Here is a 13,777-nt window from a genome sequence, read left to right on the forward strand (position 1 = left end):
AAAATTCTTTTAATTGTTTTCTACCAAGTGTTCCATGGAATGCAGTAATATCTTTACCCACATAATCCCTTAAGTCTTTGGTCCAAATAACATCATGCTCCTCAAGCTCACATGCTATGTTCTTTGTCTTCATGGCTTGTCTTTTTTTCTGGTAGACCTTGTTTCCTAGGAGGTAGAGGTGAGAACCTGTGTTGCCCATCAAGTAAGAAGAGAATCGCGGTTGTAGTCTTTCTTGTGTGCCCTGTCTTGTGAGGCATCTTTAGCTGAAAACAAGCTAGATCTGGGAAATTAAATTTAGAATACTGGTATGGTCAGCCTGCCACATATGCCATAATTAAAAACTTGATGATTAAAGAAAAATGGCTTCCTCTTGGCTACATGTAATAAATCTCCTACCATGTGGAGCTGAGGAGGGTTCCATGTTGCAGTGACTTCTTTTTGTTCATTAAGACAATAGCTTCATACTAGGAGAAGATGCTGTCACTCTTTGGTGAATCTGTCCAGGAGTGTTTATAGCACTTCTGTGATGTGGAATTGTAGTGGTTTCTGCACAGACAGCACCAATGCTTACTGGTTTTGCTAAACTGTAATACATTTCCTTGAATAGATATTTTTCATTGAGATCATTTTCATACTTTTCATCATTTTAAGACTGTTACAACTTTTTGTTAAACATTTTTGGCAGTTAATTAATTCTTAGAGAAAATGTCTGGCCCAATGGGTTCTTTCCTGGCCAGAACACTTACTTCCTTTTTATTGAGACTTGCTTCCTAGTCATTGATTCTTAATCTAGAGTCTAAATTTATTTATTTATTTATTTATTTATTTATTTATTTATTTATTTATTTATTTATTTTAATTTTTAGGAATCTTAAATCCTAAATAATATGGAATAAGATTTTGGAATTTGGACATGTAGATAATTTCTTGATATAAAACCAGAGAGACTATTTGAGGGACTAGAAATTGGGTGTGTGTGGGAAAGGGGCTGGAGAGAACAGTGGAGTAGGATGGAATAAGAAATATATATTACTTGTGTATAAAAATGTTACAATGAAGCTTATTGCTTGTAAGATAATCTAAGCATTAATAATGAAAAGAACCTATGTTGAAAACATTCTGTATACTACCTGTTAGCAGACATGTCATCTAATTCTGCTTTATTCTCACCCAACAAGTGTGGACTAGAAGCTTCAAACTGGAGATACTATGTTGTGTATTTTTTGGATGACACAAGTTTTTAGGTAGCCCAGTAGAAAATTATTAGCAGTATGTTTTCGTACCATTATGTCAACTTAAATAATACTTTAAATCTAACCTTTTGTTTTCAAACTAAACTGGGGAGATATTTTCAATTGGACTGTATCAACAGTGTAGAGTAGCAAGGACCTAAAGCCAAATCCATCCTATGACCCAACCTACTGTAGGACAAACCTAATTGACAGGGTACAAATTGTACTTACAATGAGTGGAGGCTAAATTGTATTTTTTTGGGGGGAGGGGAGAAACAAAGAGAAGTTAAAATCCTAACGTCAGTATCTAAGAATGAGACATTCTTTGAAATGAGAGTCATTGTAGATATACTTAGCCAAGATGAGGTCTACTGGAGGAAGGTGAGATCTCCTTCAGTATGACTGCTACCATTAAAGGAGGTTGCTATGCTAAGATAAGGCACAAGGAGAATACTACATCAAGGAAAATAAAACTGGTATATGCTTCTACAAGCTAAAGGATGGCAATGTTCTCAGCAGACTAATAGAATGAAACAAAAGTCAAGAAATAATAATCCTAATGCCCTATTGGTAGCTTATTTTCAGATTTCTAGCATTCTGAACTATATGGCAATAAATTCAGCTCGTTTAAGCCACTAGCTAGTGATATTCTGCTGTGCTGTAGCCTTAGCAAACTAATGTAACCTTCGAAGAATGATAGTCCATGTTCAATGATTGAGAAGACAGACAAATGAGACTGGAGCACTAGCTACTTTTGCTGGAGAGGCATTCAAGAGCAGGTACCATAAGATAATAAATGGAAATCTGGAAAGAAAGGATGTATCACTGGAGACTGGAACATGGGAATGTACAGTTTCAATGGCAACCATATCAAAGTCAAAATAGTATTCAAAAGAACACTGCTGTAATATATGAGTAAAGCACATTGCAAGAAGAAACCAGGATATTTGAGATTGTAATAGTTTTATGCAGATGGTCCTGTATCTGAAAATGAAACACTGGCTGGAAGTGGGGGGATGGCAAGCAGGAAAGGGGGGAGTTTTACTGAGTCTTTAGTAAGTATTTGCAATTATTTGGAAACAGTAGTAAGAGGCAGAAAATCTGCTACTTGAGTACCTTAAAAGATGAGGGAGCAGTAAGCAAGGAGCTTCCAGTGGGGAGGGCTTGGGCTACTTATAACTTTTAGAAAAGAGAAAGTCAAGTTAAGCAAGAAAAATCCAAGAGAAAGGGTGTTTTTGGCGGATTTTGTGGCTGCTTTTTGATCCTGTACAAGAAGTAAAGAACACAAATCTTGCTAAAGGTAACTGGAGATGTTCCAACAAACCCACCATAAACCAAAACCATCTTTGGTAGAAGCATATTTGACATTTTCAACCTTCATCTTAGCCTCAAAATACAGTGCACTTTAAATAATCAGTCATTTCTTCCTTGTGATCATGTGGTTCACAGGGAAGTCCATCCTGTTTCCACTAGTCATCACTGCATCTCAGTTGCCCACACCAAGATCTAACTTCAAGATTCACAGAAAGAGCCCTACTTAAGTGCATCTATCCTTTCACCATCACAGTGAAAAATCTTAAGTTACACCATGGCACGTTGGTGATCACATGGTCTAGAAATGATAGGTTGGACTGGGGTAAGAGCAAGGGGAGGAAGCATATGACTGAGGACACATGTATATACACGTGAAGACAGACAGTGAGATAGGATCAGAGTTTAGAGGCTTCTCTGGAATGTGAGGCATGGATGCAATGACTGGCCTTAGATTGAATGCAGTTCTTCACCTTCACCAGGGCTTAAATGATTGCACAGAAACTGAGCACACAGTACCACTTTTCTTGATTATTACTTAGGAAATAATGGACAAATAAACAACCCTTCTGTGTCCTGCTGCCCTTATTTGTACAAAAGTATGGCCTGAACAGGCCCCTTGCTCTTAATGAAATTATGTTTTTCAACTTCCCTTGGCTAACCAAGTACAAGACAGTGTAATTTCGGAAGAACTGGTGCCTGAGCCTCATATAGGGCTCCAGCATGGTTTCTCTCACCCTCCCAAATGACAATGGCAACCATTATTATGAATTTGGAAGCAGTGAGTTATAATTGCTTGAACGATCGACCCCCATTACATGGGTAAAAATCGCCATTGTGTCAAGTTATTCCATATTCTTTTTGCTAATGCCAGTTAACTCGTCTAATTAATACAATGGTGTTAATTATAGTCCCTCTGTAGTAGAGCTACCACAGCTGAAGTTGTAAAATTATGTATAGTGTTTTTGTTGCAGGCTGGATTAAAGAGCTGTGAATGTCCTGGGTGTTCTGATTCTTACTCTCAGTACGGTGTCTTTATTAGGGTATAATTTTTGCTTGTTTGTTTGATTTTTGTGGTAAATGACCAAATTTTGATATCCAGTTTTAGAGCTGGGCAGAGGACCACATTCACAATAACAACAATCCATAGGAGTGGATGAGAAACCCAAATTGCTAAAATACTCAAAATTCGACAGTCCTATTTTCAGCAAATGTTGGTTTGTCCCATTTGTTTTATTTGTATTCCAATCAAATATTCATGGGAAATTTCCTCATTATCTCACGGAAAGTCTTAATGATGAAAACCCCTGTTTAATTCTCAAGAGATTAGGGGAGACAGCATACTGATTTAGTGCTAACCTCATTAGGGAAGGGACTGCAGAGGAGTGGATTAACAGCAGGATGCGCTGCATAGTTAAGTATCAAATTGTCAGCCAATTAGGTGTTCTTCGTGTGAACAATGTATTATTTTCACATATCAGATACCAGATCTCAAGTATTGCAGTGTCTTTTTAATTTTAAAATATGTGATTAACCTCGATTGTACTCTTGTACATAATTTAAATTCTGTGCTAAAATGGAAATAATTTGTGAACCTGAAATTGCTTCTTGGTACCACAAGGGATTTTGTAGGCATGCCTGTGAGGACAAACATTTGGCGGGTAGAGCATGAGTTCTGACATTCGCACTAGAGTGGACAGACAGAACACAGGGAAGCCAAGGCCTTTTACCAGCTGTTTGAAAGGGTCGCCTGGGTTAATGGCTCACACTTTACTTTAGTAAAAACTTACTCTTAATGAGCCCTGTTTTCATTTAATTTGTTCATTTTACAAAATTGTCCATTCAGCAAGTCAGATTGTATGAAAGGAGAATTGGAAGTATGGAGAGAAATATGTCCTGGGTATACAGATCATTAAGGATCTAAAAATGAGGAAATTATAATGTTTATCAAAAAATGACAGGATGCATATAACTTTCAAAATATCATAATCCTGTTAAAACTATAAACATTAAGTCGTCTTAGATAAGAAGAGCTGTGAACAGCAGAGGATCTGTTACCCAGTAAAATAGGAAAAACATCTTTAGTCCTAACTTCATGAATACAACAATGTGTAAGAAACAACAGAGAGGTGCCTTTTCACCAAGACCATAGTGGCCCAGAGAAGAAAGTTCTCCAGCATAAAAAATGAGCTGCTGTAGAGTAGAGAGATGCTGTGTGCAGGCCAAGGCTTCACAAGAGGGACATGGGCTGTTAGCTTGGCATGGGGAAATACTAGTCAAACACATACATGTCATTGAGATCAAGCAATTATTTGGAAAACATCATGAAGGAAGGGTAGTAGAATTAGAAGTAGAGGGTGAGTATCAGCAACAGAAAAGTCTAACAAACATAATGTAATATGATATAAATTGTCAGCCTTCGTAATCATGATGGCGATAATATGCTATGAATTCAGGAGTACTCCATTATATGAAAATGCTGACAATTATCCTAAAACAAAAATAGCATCTAGAAAAAACTTAGAATATTTCCTGTAGCATCATGTGACTAAATAATCCATGGATGATGAGATTAAAAGCAAAGGGCAGCACAGCACCCTACAGTGCTATTTGCTTTCAAGAGTGTTCTTAAAGTTAGCTCATTTAAAAGATACAGAACATATAATCCTTCTCTGTGGATTTAGTCATTGCCAGTTAATCCTCTCATTGTCTTAAGGTTTGAATTATAACTCTCCAGGTAATTATGTGGGTCTTAAAAAGTGACCTTTAATTTAAACTAAGTCAATCTAACAAAATTAAAATATTAGTACCACTTACTATTTCTGATCCTGGTGAAGTTATTAAGCCTCTTTATTTCTTTTATTTTTCTCTATAAAATGGAAACATAGTGATTCCTATATCATAAATTTATCGTATAATGAGTTAACTAGTATTCTATAAAAGCATTTAAAATAATGTACAGATGGCACAAATAACATGTCCAAGACAAACATCATTATTAAAATTTCTATTGTTTATTCGTTGTTATTATCTTCTTTTTATCAAGACCAAAGAAGAAGCACTCAAGTTTAAAATATCTTGGTATACCTTAGATTGTCTTTAAACCACACTTCCCAAACTAGATTACATGTAATATTAATCTCCAAATATATTCTGGAAATCAAATGGTTACTGACTCACTAGGCTAGAAGAGATTAATCTTTCTGTTCTAGTTTCATTTCTATTGTTATGATAAAATATTCTGAAAGAAAGATACTTAGGGAATGAAGGGCTAATTAGGTCACCAGGTTGCCATCCATCACTTAGAGAAAGTCAAGACAAGAATTCAAGAAGCCAGTTACATCATAGTCATCATCCAGAGCAGAGAGAAATGAATAAGCTCATGCTGCTTGCTTGCTTACTTGCTTGTTAGCATGTCTCGCTGTTATACAAGCCAGGATCCAGCCTAGGGAATGGTGCTATCCATGATAGCCTGAGTTTTCTTATAACAATCTTCTACCTAGATCATTCTTCACAGACTTTTTCATAGACCAACCTGAACTAGAGAATTCCTCACTTAGACTCTCTTTCTAGATGGTTCTGGGTTGTGACAAGTTGACAATTAGAAATTAACCATCATAATTATCTAACCATCCTTCCCAAACACTTTTGACTATACACTGTTTTACTGTTTGTTTGTTTGTTTTTGTTTCATTTTTGTTTTTCACATATGGATCTGTGTTCATATCAGGGGATGTATCTGCAAGTCAAACTAGAAAAGGGAAACCTACTTATGGGGCTAAGCATGCTAACAGGTAAAAATGCACACTCTTAGTGAGCACCAACTCTGCTTACTGGGCACCAGTTCTATGAATTTTGGGTAAGTACTTAATTTCCTGGTACATCAGTTTCCTCAAATATATTATGGCGATAATAACGGTGTCATTTATACAGGGCTACAAGTATTAAATGTGTTAATAAAGATAAAGGCTTACAGATAACACTCTACCTATGTTTTTGATATAAATCATATATGTCTTTATATATATATATATACATATATATATGTATGTATATATATATGTATATATATACACATATATATATCCATTTTAATGATATGGTATTTGCTTATAAATATGTATTCTATTCAAATTTATTGAAATTGCAGCTTTTGGCAGCGTGTTAAATCTGCCCACTTTTACATAACTCCTCCTGGACATGCTCATTGTGTCAAATCTCAGGTTATCAAATGTTTCGTATCAACTCTTCACATTTGTCCACTCTTTAGAACTAGATTTTCCAAATTCACAATCTCTCCTTCTCTATAGTTCCTTCCCCTCTAGCACATAGGACCCTAGAAATGAAAGATTCCTATCCTTCCATCCATCTGTGTCAAGGTCAAGTTCGTGTTCAATGATAAAGCAGGTGGCATCAAAGAGGGAAAGGTTCCTAGGGACCAGGTTGTCATTTGAAACCAATCGATGAGTAGTTACACTCGCTGCTACTCTTACTAAAAATATTGAACTCATTTAATGTCTCAGCTTCTATGGGGCTGAACTCTGTCCATTTGAGGTTCTGTTGTTGGGGCTCTTGCTGCAACAGAATGAAATGAGGTGAATTCCCAGTCATCTCTTATTACTCCTTGTCCCCAGTGCTGTCAGGAAATGAGTGGCACTGGAGTCACTTGCTTCTGGGCCTGAGCCTTTGCCAAGCTACTGCCGTATGAAATTCTCCCAGCCCCAGTCTAGGGCATGGGGTTGAATTTTGTATCTCTAGGGAACTTGAACATGACCTGAATGGGGGGAGAAGGAGAGAAAGTTTAGTTTCAGATCCATTTTTCCTCCATGTAACCGCTGTAGTCATTTTTTACCATTATATTCCTCTTTTACATTCTATAAAATCCAGGTTTTATTGAGAAAGGCATATACTCAGTCTAATCAGACAAATCATTATCGCTAGAAACCAAAAAAGTTCCATTTCATTTTTTTTGTAATTTATTTTTCAGATAATTTTCTCAGAAAAGGTGGATGTTAGCAAGTCAAGGACTCGCCAAATAATTTATAAAAATAATGTCATTTTATGAAATTAAAGAGCGATTAATGGTCATAAGAAAATATTCCTCTCTTTTTCTTTTTATAATGTTTCATTTTTTATTGTATTTTGACCTGGGAGGTTGTCATGGCAACTTTGGATTCGAAAGAAGAGACAACTGCAACAAGGGCAAATGATAGGGCAGAGAGGTAAGAAGGCTCTGAGTTCCTCATTATTACTGGCAGGGGTGGGGTGGGAGTGGGGATGGAGGTTGGGTGGGGTGGGGGTAGGGTGGGGGTGGACGTATGTTAGAACCAACCCTGGAACAGCCCCCCTACCGTCTTTCAGTGATGTAACACCCTCATTGCTCCTAGTTGGGTCACACATGGTTTTTGCAGGTACTTTCTCAATAGCATTCTGTAAGACTCCTTGACTTTGGATGGGTTGACTGTATCAGGCTGAAGGAGGAGCACTGATTTGGGAATGTGAGTGTGAATCAGCTGTGTATCCCACAGGTCTTCTGTATACATCCTATGCCCTGGCATAACTTACCCAATAGCTTTGTCAATTATTTGATCATCTTTAAAGTGGTAACAAAGAGAAGCATTGAGGCAGATTGAGTCACATTTCACAGAAATGTTTAGTACAAAGTAGAAATTCAACAAATCTGCATCCCAACTTTGTTGCTGTGCTAAAGTTAAATGTAGGTTCAAGAGGGGATTTGAGCTATGTCATGGGATAAGTTTTGGTATACAACATTTTATATTGAACAGGAGAAAAATTATTTTGTCCTTAAAGAGATTAAGAAGTAGGAAGGTTCTAGATTGGAGTCACAGTGACACAAGGTAGATGCTGTCAGATGAATTTGTTCCTAGGTTTTCTTTGGATCCTATCCACTGATGCTTTGGGCAGTTCCTCAAGCTTGACTGAGATGTCTTTTGTGAGAGGACCATCAGAGGAGTCTCCTTAAGTGGTGTGGGAATTTAACAGACAATGAACATTATTGTCAAACTGTGGAGAGCATTCACCTGGTGATAAATCAGAAGAGTGGTGCTGAGCTTCCCAGGAAGCAGGCAAACTCTGCAAGCCTCTTTTAGACAGAGTTCACCAGATGCAGAGACTGACAGATGAATTACAGATTTATAGGATGAGATTTTAAAAGTGGTAGTTTTTTCCAACCCAGATAGTTCCCAAATAATTGAGTCAGAGACTTATTTCTATATTCAACAAGCTTTAAGCACAACAACTGAGCAGATAGTCCTAACCCTTTATGCTATCTAGCTACTTCCCAACCATATGCCCTGAGTTACTTGCATTTAGTCTCTCCTTGGCTTTCTCTGCTGTAGCTGTCTGTCCTCATGGAGAATTCCCTTGCCAACTCCTCCTCATGCCCAACCTCATGGTGAGCATCTTCTTCCTTTACCTGCCTTGTGGCTCTTCTCCTGGACCCTCATCTACCTCATAGTCATCTTCTTCTCCTAGCTTCTCCCAGGAATTCCTGATTGGGATCTGACATGTAGCCTTCCTATATCCTCTGTCCAGTCATTGGTTGTTTAGCTTTTTATTAACTAATCAGAGATAATTAGGAAGTAGTCTTTACACCACATTGGTGCAGGAGATTCTTCAATATTCATGACAATGCCTGAGTATGGACTGTAACTAGATCTCAGGGCACAGAAATCAGCATCTGAATACACAGTGCACAAGACCCTCCTCCAACAGTGATTTATTGCTTTCTGTGATCTGTTAGTTTCTATAAAGAGTAGTAGCAAGGTATAGCAGAAAAAGGAGATAGAAATAACGTGGTGTCATACAGGCCAACGCAACCATCTCCAGTCTGATACCAACAGTGTTCTACAGAATAAATTATGTGTCAGAGGTTCCCTATGTTCCCAGAAAGGGAGTCAAGGTTTGTGTTCCCACAGAAGTCAGTCACCATCTATGGACTGTATAGTAAGTTGGGAAGAAATGCTGAAGAAGTTGCAGTTTTCTGTGCAAATAATCCAAATCATTGTAGTAGTCTTCAGGGAGCTTTGTGAAGAAGCATGTGGATCAGTGGTAGAAACTTTCCTAACGCTGCAGCCTTTTAATATAGCTCCTCAACCACAAAACTATTTTTGTTGTTACTTCATAACTGTAATTTTGCGACAGTTATGAATTGGAATGTAAACATCTGTGTTTTCCATTAGCAGTAGGTGACCCCTGTAAAAAAGTCATTCCATACGCAAGGGAATCTTGACCCATGGGTTGAGAACCAGTGCTGTAGACACAAGTCAGAAGAAGCAAGGCACACTAAAACTGGATTTATGCGCTCATGACTACTAAGACAGACCAGAGGAAATCTGAGCAGGGAGCCTACTATGCTTTTCTAACCAAATTCCCTGCTTCTCAGAGATAAGTGTACTAATAGCCATTTTAACATGAAATAAACAACCCTCAACCTCAAATCAAAGACTGAATTATCCCAGGATGCCCAACCCTGTCATTTGCACACTGTATAGTAATAGAGAAGAATTCAATATATTTAAGCTAGACTTTCATAAATAAATGTAAATTTAAACATTGGGTATTTTTTTTAAATCTTTCTGCTAGAGTGTGTCCTAAACATAGATAAATTATGAAATCAAAAGTGATCTTGAATAGGTAGGCTCTCTGTAGGAAGTCTAGATCTCTGTCTCGATGAGGCAAGCTCTGGGTGGGGCAGCTCCTGGGCGGAGCTTGGTGGACCGTGGGAGCATACCACTCTAATAGTATGATTGCCCATGTCTGCTGATATACCCCATGATACAAAATAGAGGATCCTAGGAAACTAGTAGAACCTCAGAATGGGCCCGGAACAGGGGGATAGCTGCTTCCCCTGTCTTTACGGAAGACCTCTTGGGTGCTGGCAGCCTGTTACCTCTTCATAGTGATAGTGGGATAGTTGACTACTCCAGAGCCCATGTCAGTTCTCCATTGGTCCAAAGGCTGTATAAAAACACTTGTTGCTGTGCCATAAAGTAGATCTGCACCTCGATGCTGATGTCTGGGGTCTGTTTCCCGGGTTTGTGACTCCACCTCCCTGACCCCCTCTTGAATCCAATTCCTACATCTGGCACCATGAACAGGGACTCTAGAAAAGACCGTTGCAACGCACTGGGTGAGTAGACTTCTCTGAAAATGGGAGAGGTCCCCCTTTCACAGACTGAGCAGTCAGCTCAACATTCGGAGGGAGTCCTGGAGAATATGCAAATAAAAGTTTGTACTAAACAGCTTAATACCATTTATGTTAAGGTCATAAACCTCTGCTCTTGGATCTTGGCGGGAAAAGTCAGGGATGAACACATTTGGGAGCAGATAATTTGCCAGGCTCTGAGAAAAGAGTCTGAGGATGAGCTTTCTCCCTATTCCCATCCCCAGACCCTCTCCTGACTCTGTGGCTATTTTCGGCTGCCTCAGAGGTTTGGTGCTGAGGTTACCCGAGGCACTCCTGAGAAAGCCCAAGGCCTGAAAATGAACGAGATTTCAATAGCATGCTCTAAGCCATCCCCTGAGCCAGGCTCTTAGAGCAGGTGTTAAATCTGAGGACGAATCCCCTCGGGAACCCTTTCAAGAGGCAAGGTGCTCCTCTCACAAGGTGAAACCAACAAGGATTTACCTCGATCTGGAGAGCCTTTCAGTTTATGGCTTTCACGAGAAAGCAAAATATTTTGTTCCATCTCGTCCCGACCCACACCTATTTTTTTATTTTTACCAGGAAAAGACCCCCAGAGGCCCAGACCACCAAAAGCACCAGTACCAATTGGCCACCCCACACCACCCTACCCAGTATCTTATAGTGCTGGCTTGGCCAAACTTGGCTTCCCATTCTGCTCCTGTCCCCGAATGGGCTCATCTATGCCTTCTTAGTATAAGAAAATGCTGAATCCTGGGGCTGCCAAGGGTCACAGAGATCTAGTACCTCTGCCCCCCCCAGCCCCCCCCAGCCTCTTAGGTTTTCCCAGTGTTGCTCACCTGGGTAGGCCAGAGAAGCTCCTCTAACAGGACATGGGTTCCTCATGCCATGGAATCTTTACAAAATGTCAGAAAGGTGACCCTAGACAATGACCTCGATGCTCCCCTTGTCACAGAAATCTATGAGTCTATGGCTACTAACTTAAATACTCTCCAAAAGTTAAAGACCATTATAGGGGCTGTTCTGTCCAGAGGCCATTTTTCCAATGGAAGGCCGTCTTCTATGATAAAGGATAGGAGATGGACCAACAGAACCTTTCTTAGGGAGCAGCTTTTCCCCTGGAACCCTTGTAGGGTGAAGGAACCTGGCACTCCTCTGTCATTCTGATGCTAGGCTCTGCCCAATACTTCGACCAGGTCCTGGCTAACCAGCCAGAGCAAATAAACCATAATGTTCTTTTTCAGGAAAAACAGATGGATAAACAGATTCAGGCAAGAGTCTCCTGGAACCAGTACATTCAATATGTGGCAGATATTTTTTTTTTTTTTTGCCTTTTACTACTCCCAATGCCTCCCAGTGCTTCATCTGTGCCTTTAATGTTCGCCTGCTGTTGGCAGCTGTTCCAGTTAATGCCTTGGTAACTCACCTAGCAGCAAATGCTGTCTGCTCATAGTTATCCGACTTCCTCCTGATAGATTCAGCTGGAGTACCCCCTGTCTGTTTAAAAGGAGCTAAAAATGTAGACAGGTCTTGTCTCGCTATCATTACAGTGTCCAAATGTGTGTTTTGTCCTTTCCTCCTCTGGTGTAGGGATGTAGGCTTGTGTTTTTCAAACCTACTTTAATAAGAGTTCTTAAATGTTTCAATCTCCCTTATATCATACCAAGCAAAGTAGGGAAGGAAGATGGTTAATAGGACAAGGGGGATGTATACCTGTTTAGAAGTAGTTCTTTGGGGGTGATTCCGATCTTTGTTGCAAGCAGTCTAGTCCACTTGATCCAGCGGCTGCTGCTCTAACCAGAAACAACCAGGAAGCTCCACTGATCTGCATCTATCTGCTGAAGCAGCAACAAGCAGCCAGAACACCACCAGAAGTCCTTTGGTGTCTTTCTTTCTACAAAGTCTCGACAAGTGAAGATCAGTGGAAGAAAGCAAGGCAAACCAATGCCAGAGCATTGTCAGCAAAGACCAGAGTTGCAAGCAAAGACAATGACCACAGTCAATTAAGTCCAGCAAAGATGACCAACAAAGAATTGCAAGGAGAATCAATGCAACAGTGTCATCTATTATCTGTTGGGTTATACTTATACTCTTTAAACATCATATGTCCTCTCAAGGGTCTATTTCAGAGAAACATCTTCTCATTAGACAGTTTCCAGAAAAACATCATGTGACTCAACCAAGTCTCCAAAGAAACCAGAAATTTCCACTCCATGGGGGTCTTGTGACAGGCTGCATGAAGGCTTATTTCCCCTCTCCCTGAATCCCAGTTCTCATTGTCCCACAGGTCTTCTATAAAGAGCCTGAGGAGATGACAATTTGCTCCAAAATCTCGACAAGAGAGAGATCTTTGTTCTCTTGCTGGTGGGGATTGGACTTATTTTCTCCATGCGGTCCTCAGGGGCCTCTGCAGCAGTCCTCATTCAGACCCATTACCTGGCTGGAGGATTCAGGGACAAATGCAGCCAGGCCATGATATCAACAACTAGAAAGCCTAGTGTTGCTCAAGTGCCATATGAACTCTCTGGCCAGAATGGTATTGCAGAATTAAAAGATCTGTTAACTGCTGAACATGGGGAGACTTGCGCTGTGCTTGGGGAGAGATGTTGCTTTTATGTTGAGTCAGATATTGTTGAATCCAGTGTAAATGCCCTAAAAAACTGGCCCACAAAATTTCTTACCTAGTACCAACAATCGGAGCCAATGTACTGGTTCCAATACCCCTCCTTACCTGGTTGTTACCTGTATTGACCCCTGTGCTTTCTCTGTGGTGCATCATGATGTTTGTGCTGCTTACTCTAGTTTCTACTGTGACACGTTTCCATCATAATTGATGTGACAATGGGCAGGGTTATAGTATAATATATGATCCTAAAGTCTATCAATGATACCTATGATGACACAATTTCTCTTTAAAAAGATAAAAAAGGAGGAGATGTGGGGACTGTGGCCCTTGGGTGGGGTGTGGTGGATGGTTAGGGAGGGTTCCATACAGCTCTAATAATGCTAGTGACCATGTTTGCTGGCATACCCCATGACACATAACAGAGGGTCCTAACAAACTAGT

Source organism: Grammomys surdaster, unplaced genomic scaffold (assembly GCF_004785775.1).
Source record: "Grammomys surdaster isolate TR1022 unplaced genomic scaffold, NIH_TR_1.0 125974, whole genome shotgun sequence".
In the NCBI taxonomy this organism is placed as follows: domain Eukaryota; kingdom Metazoa; phylum Chordata; class Mammalia; order Rodentia; family Muridae; genus Grammomys; species Grammomys surdaster.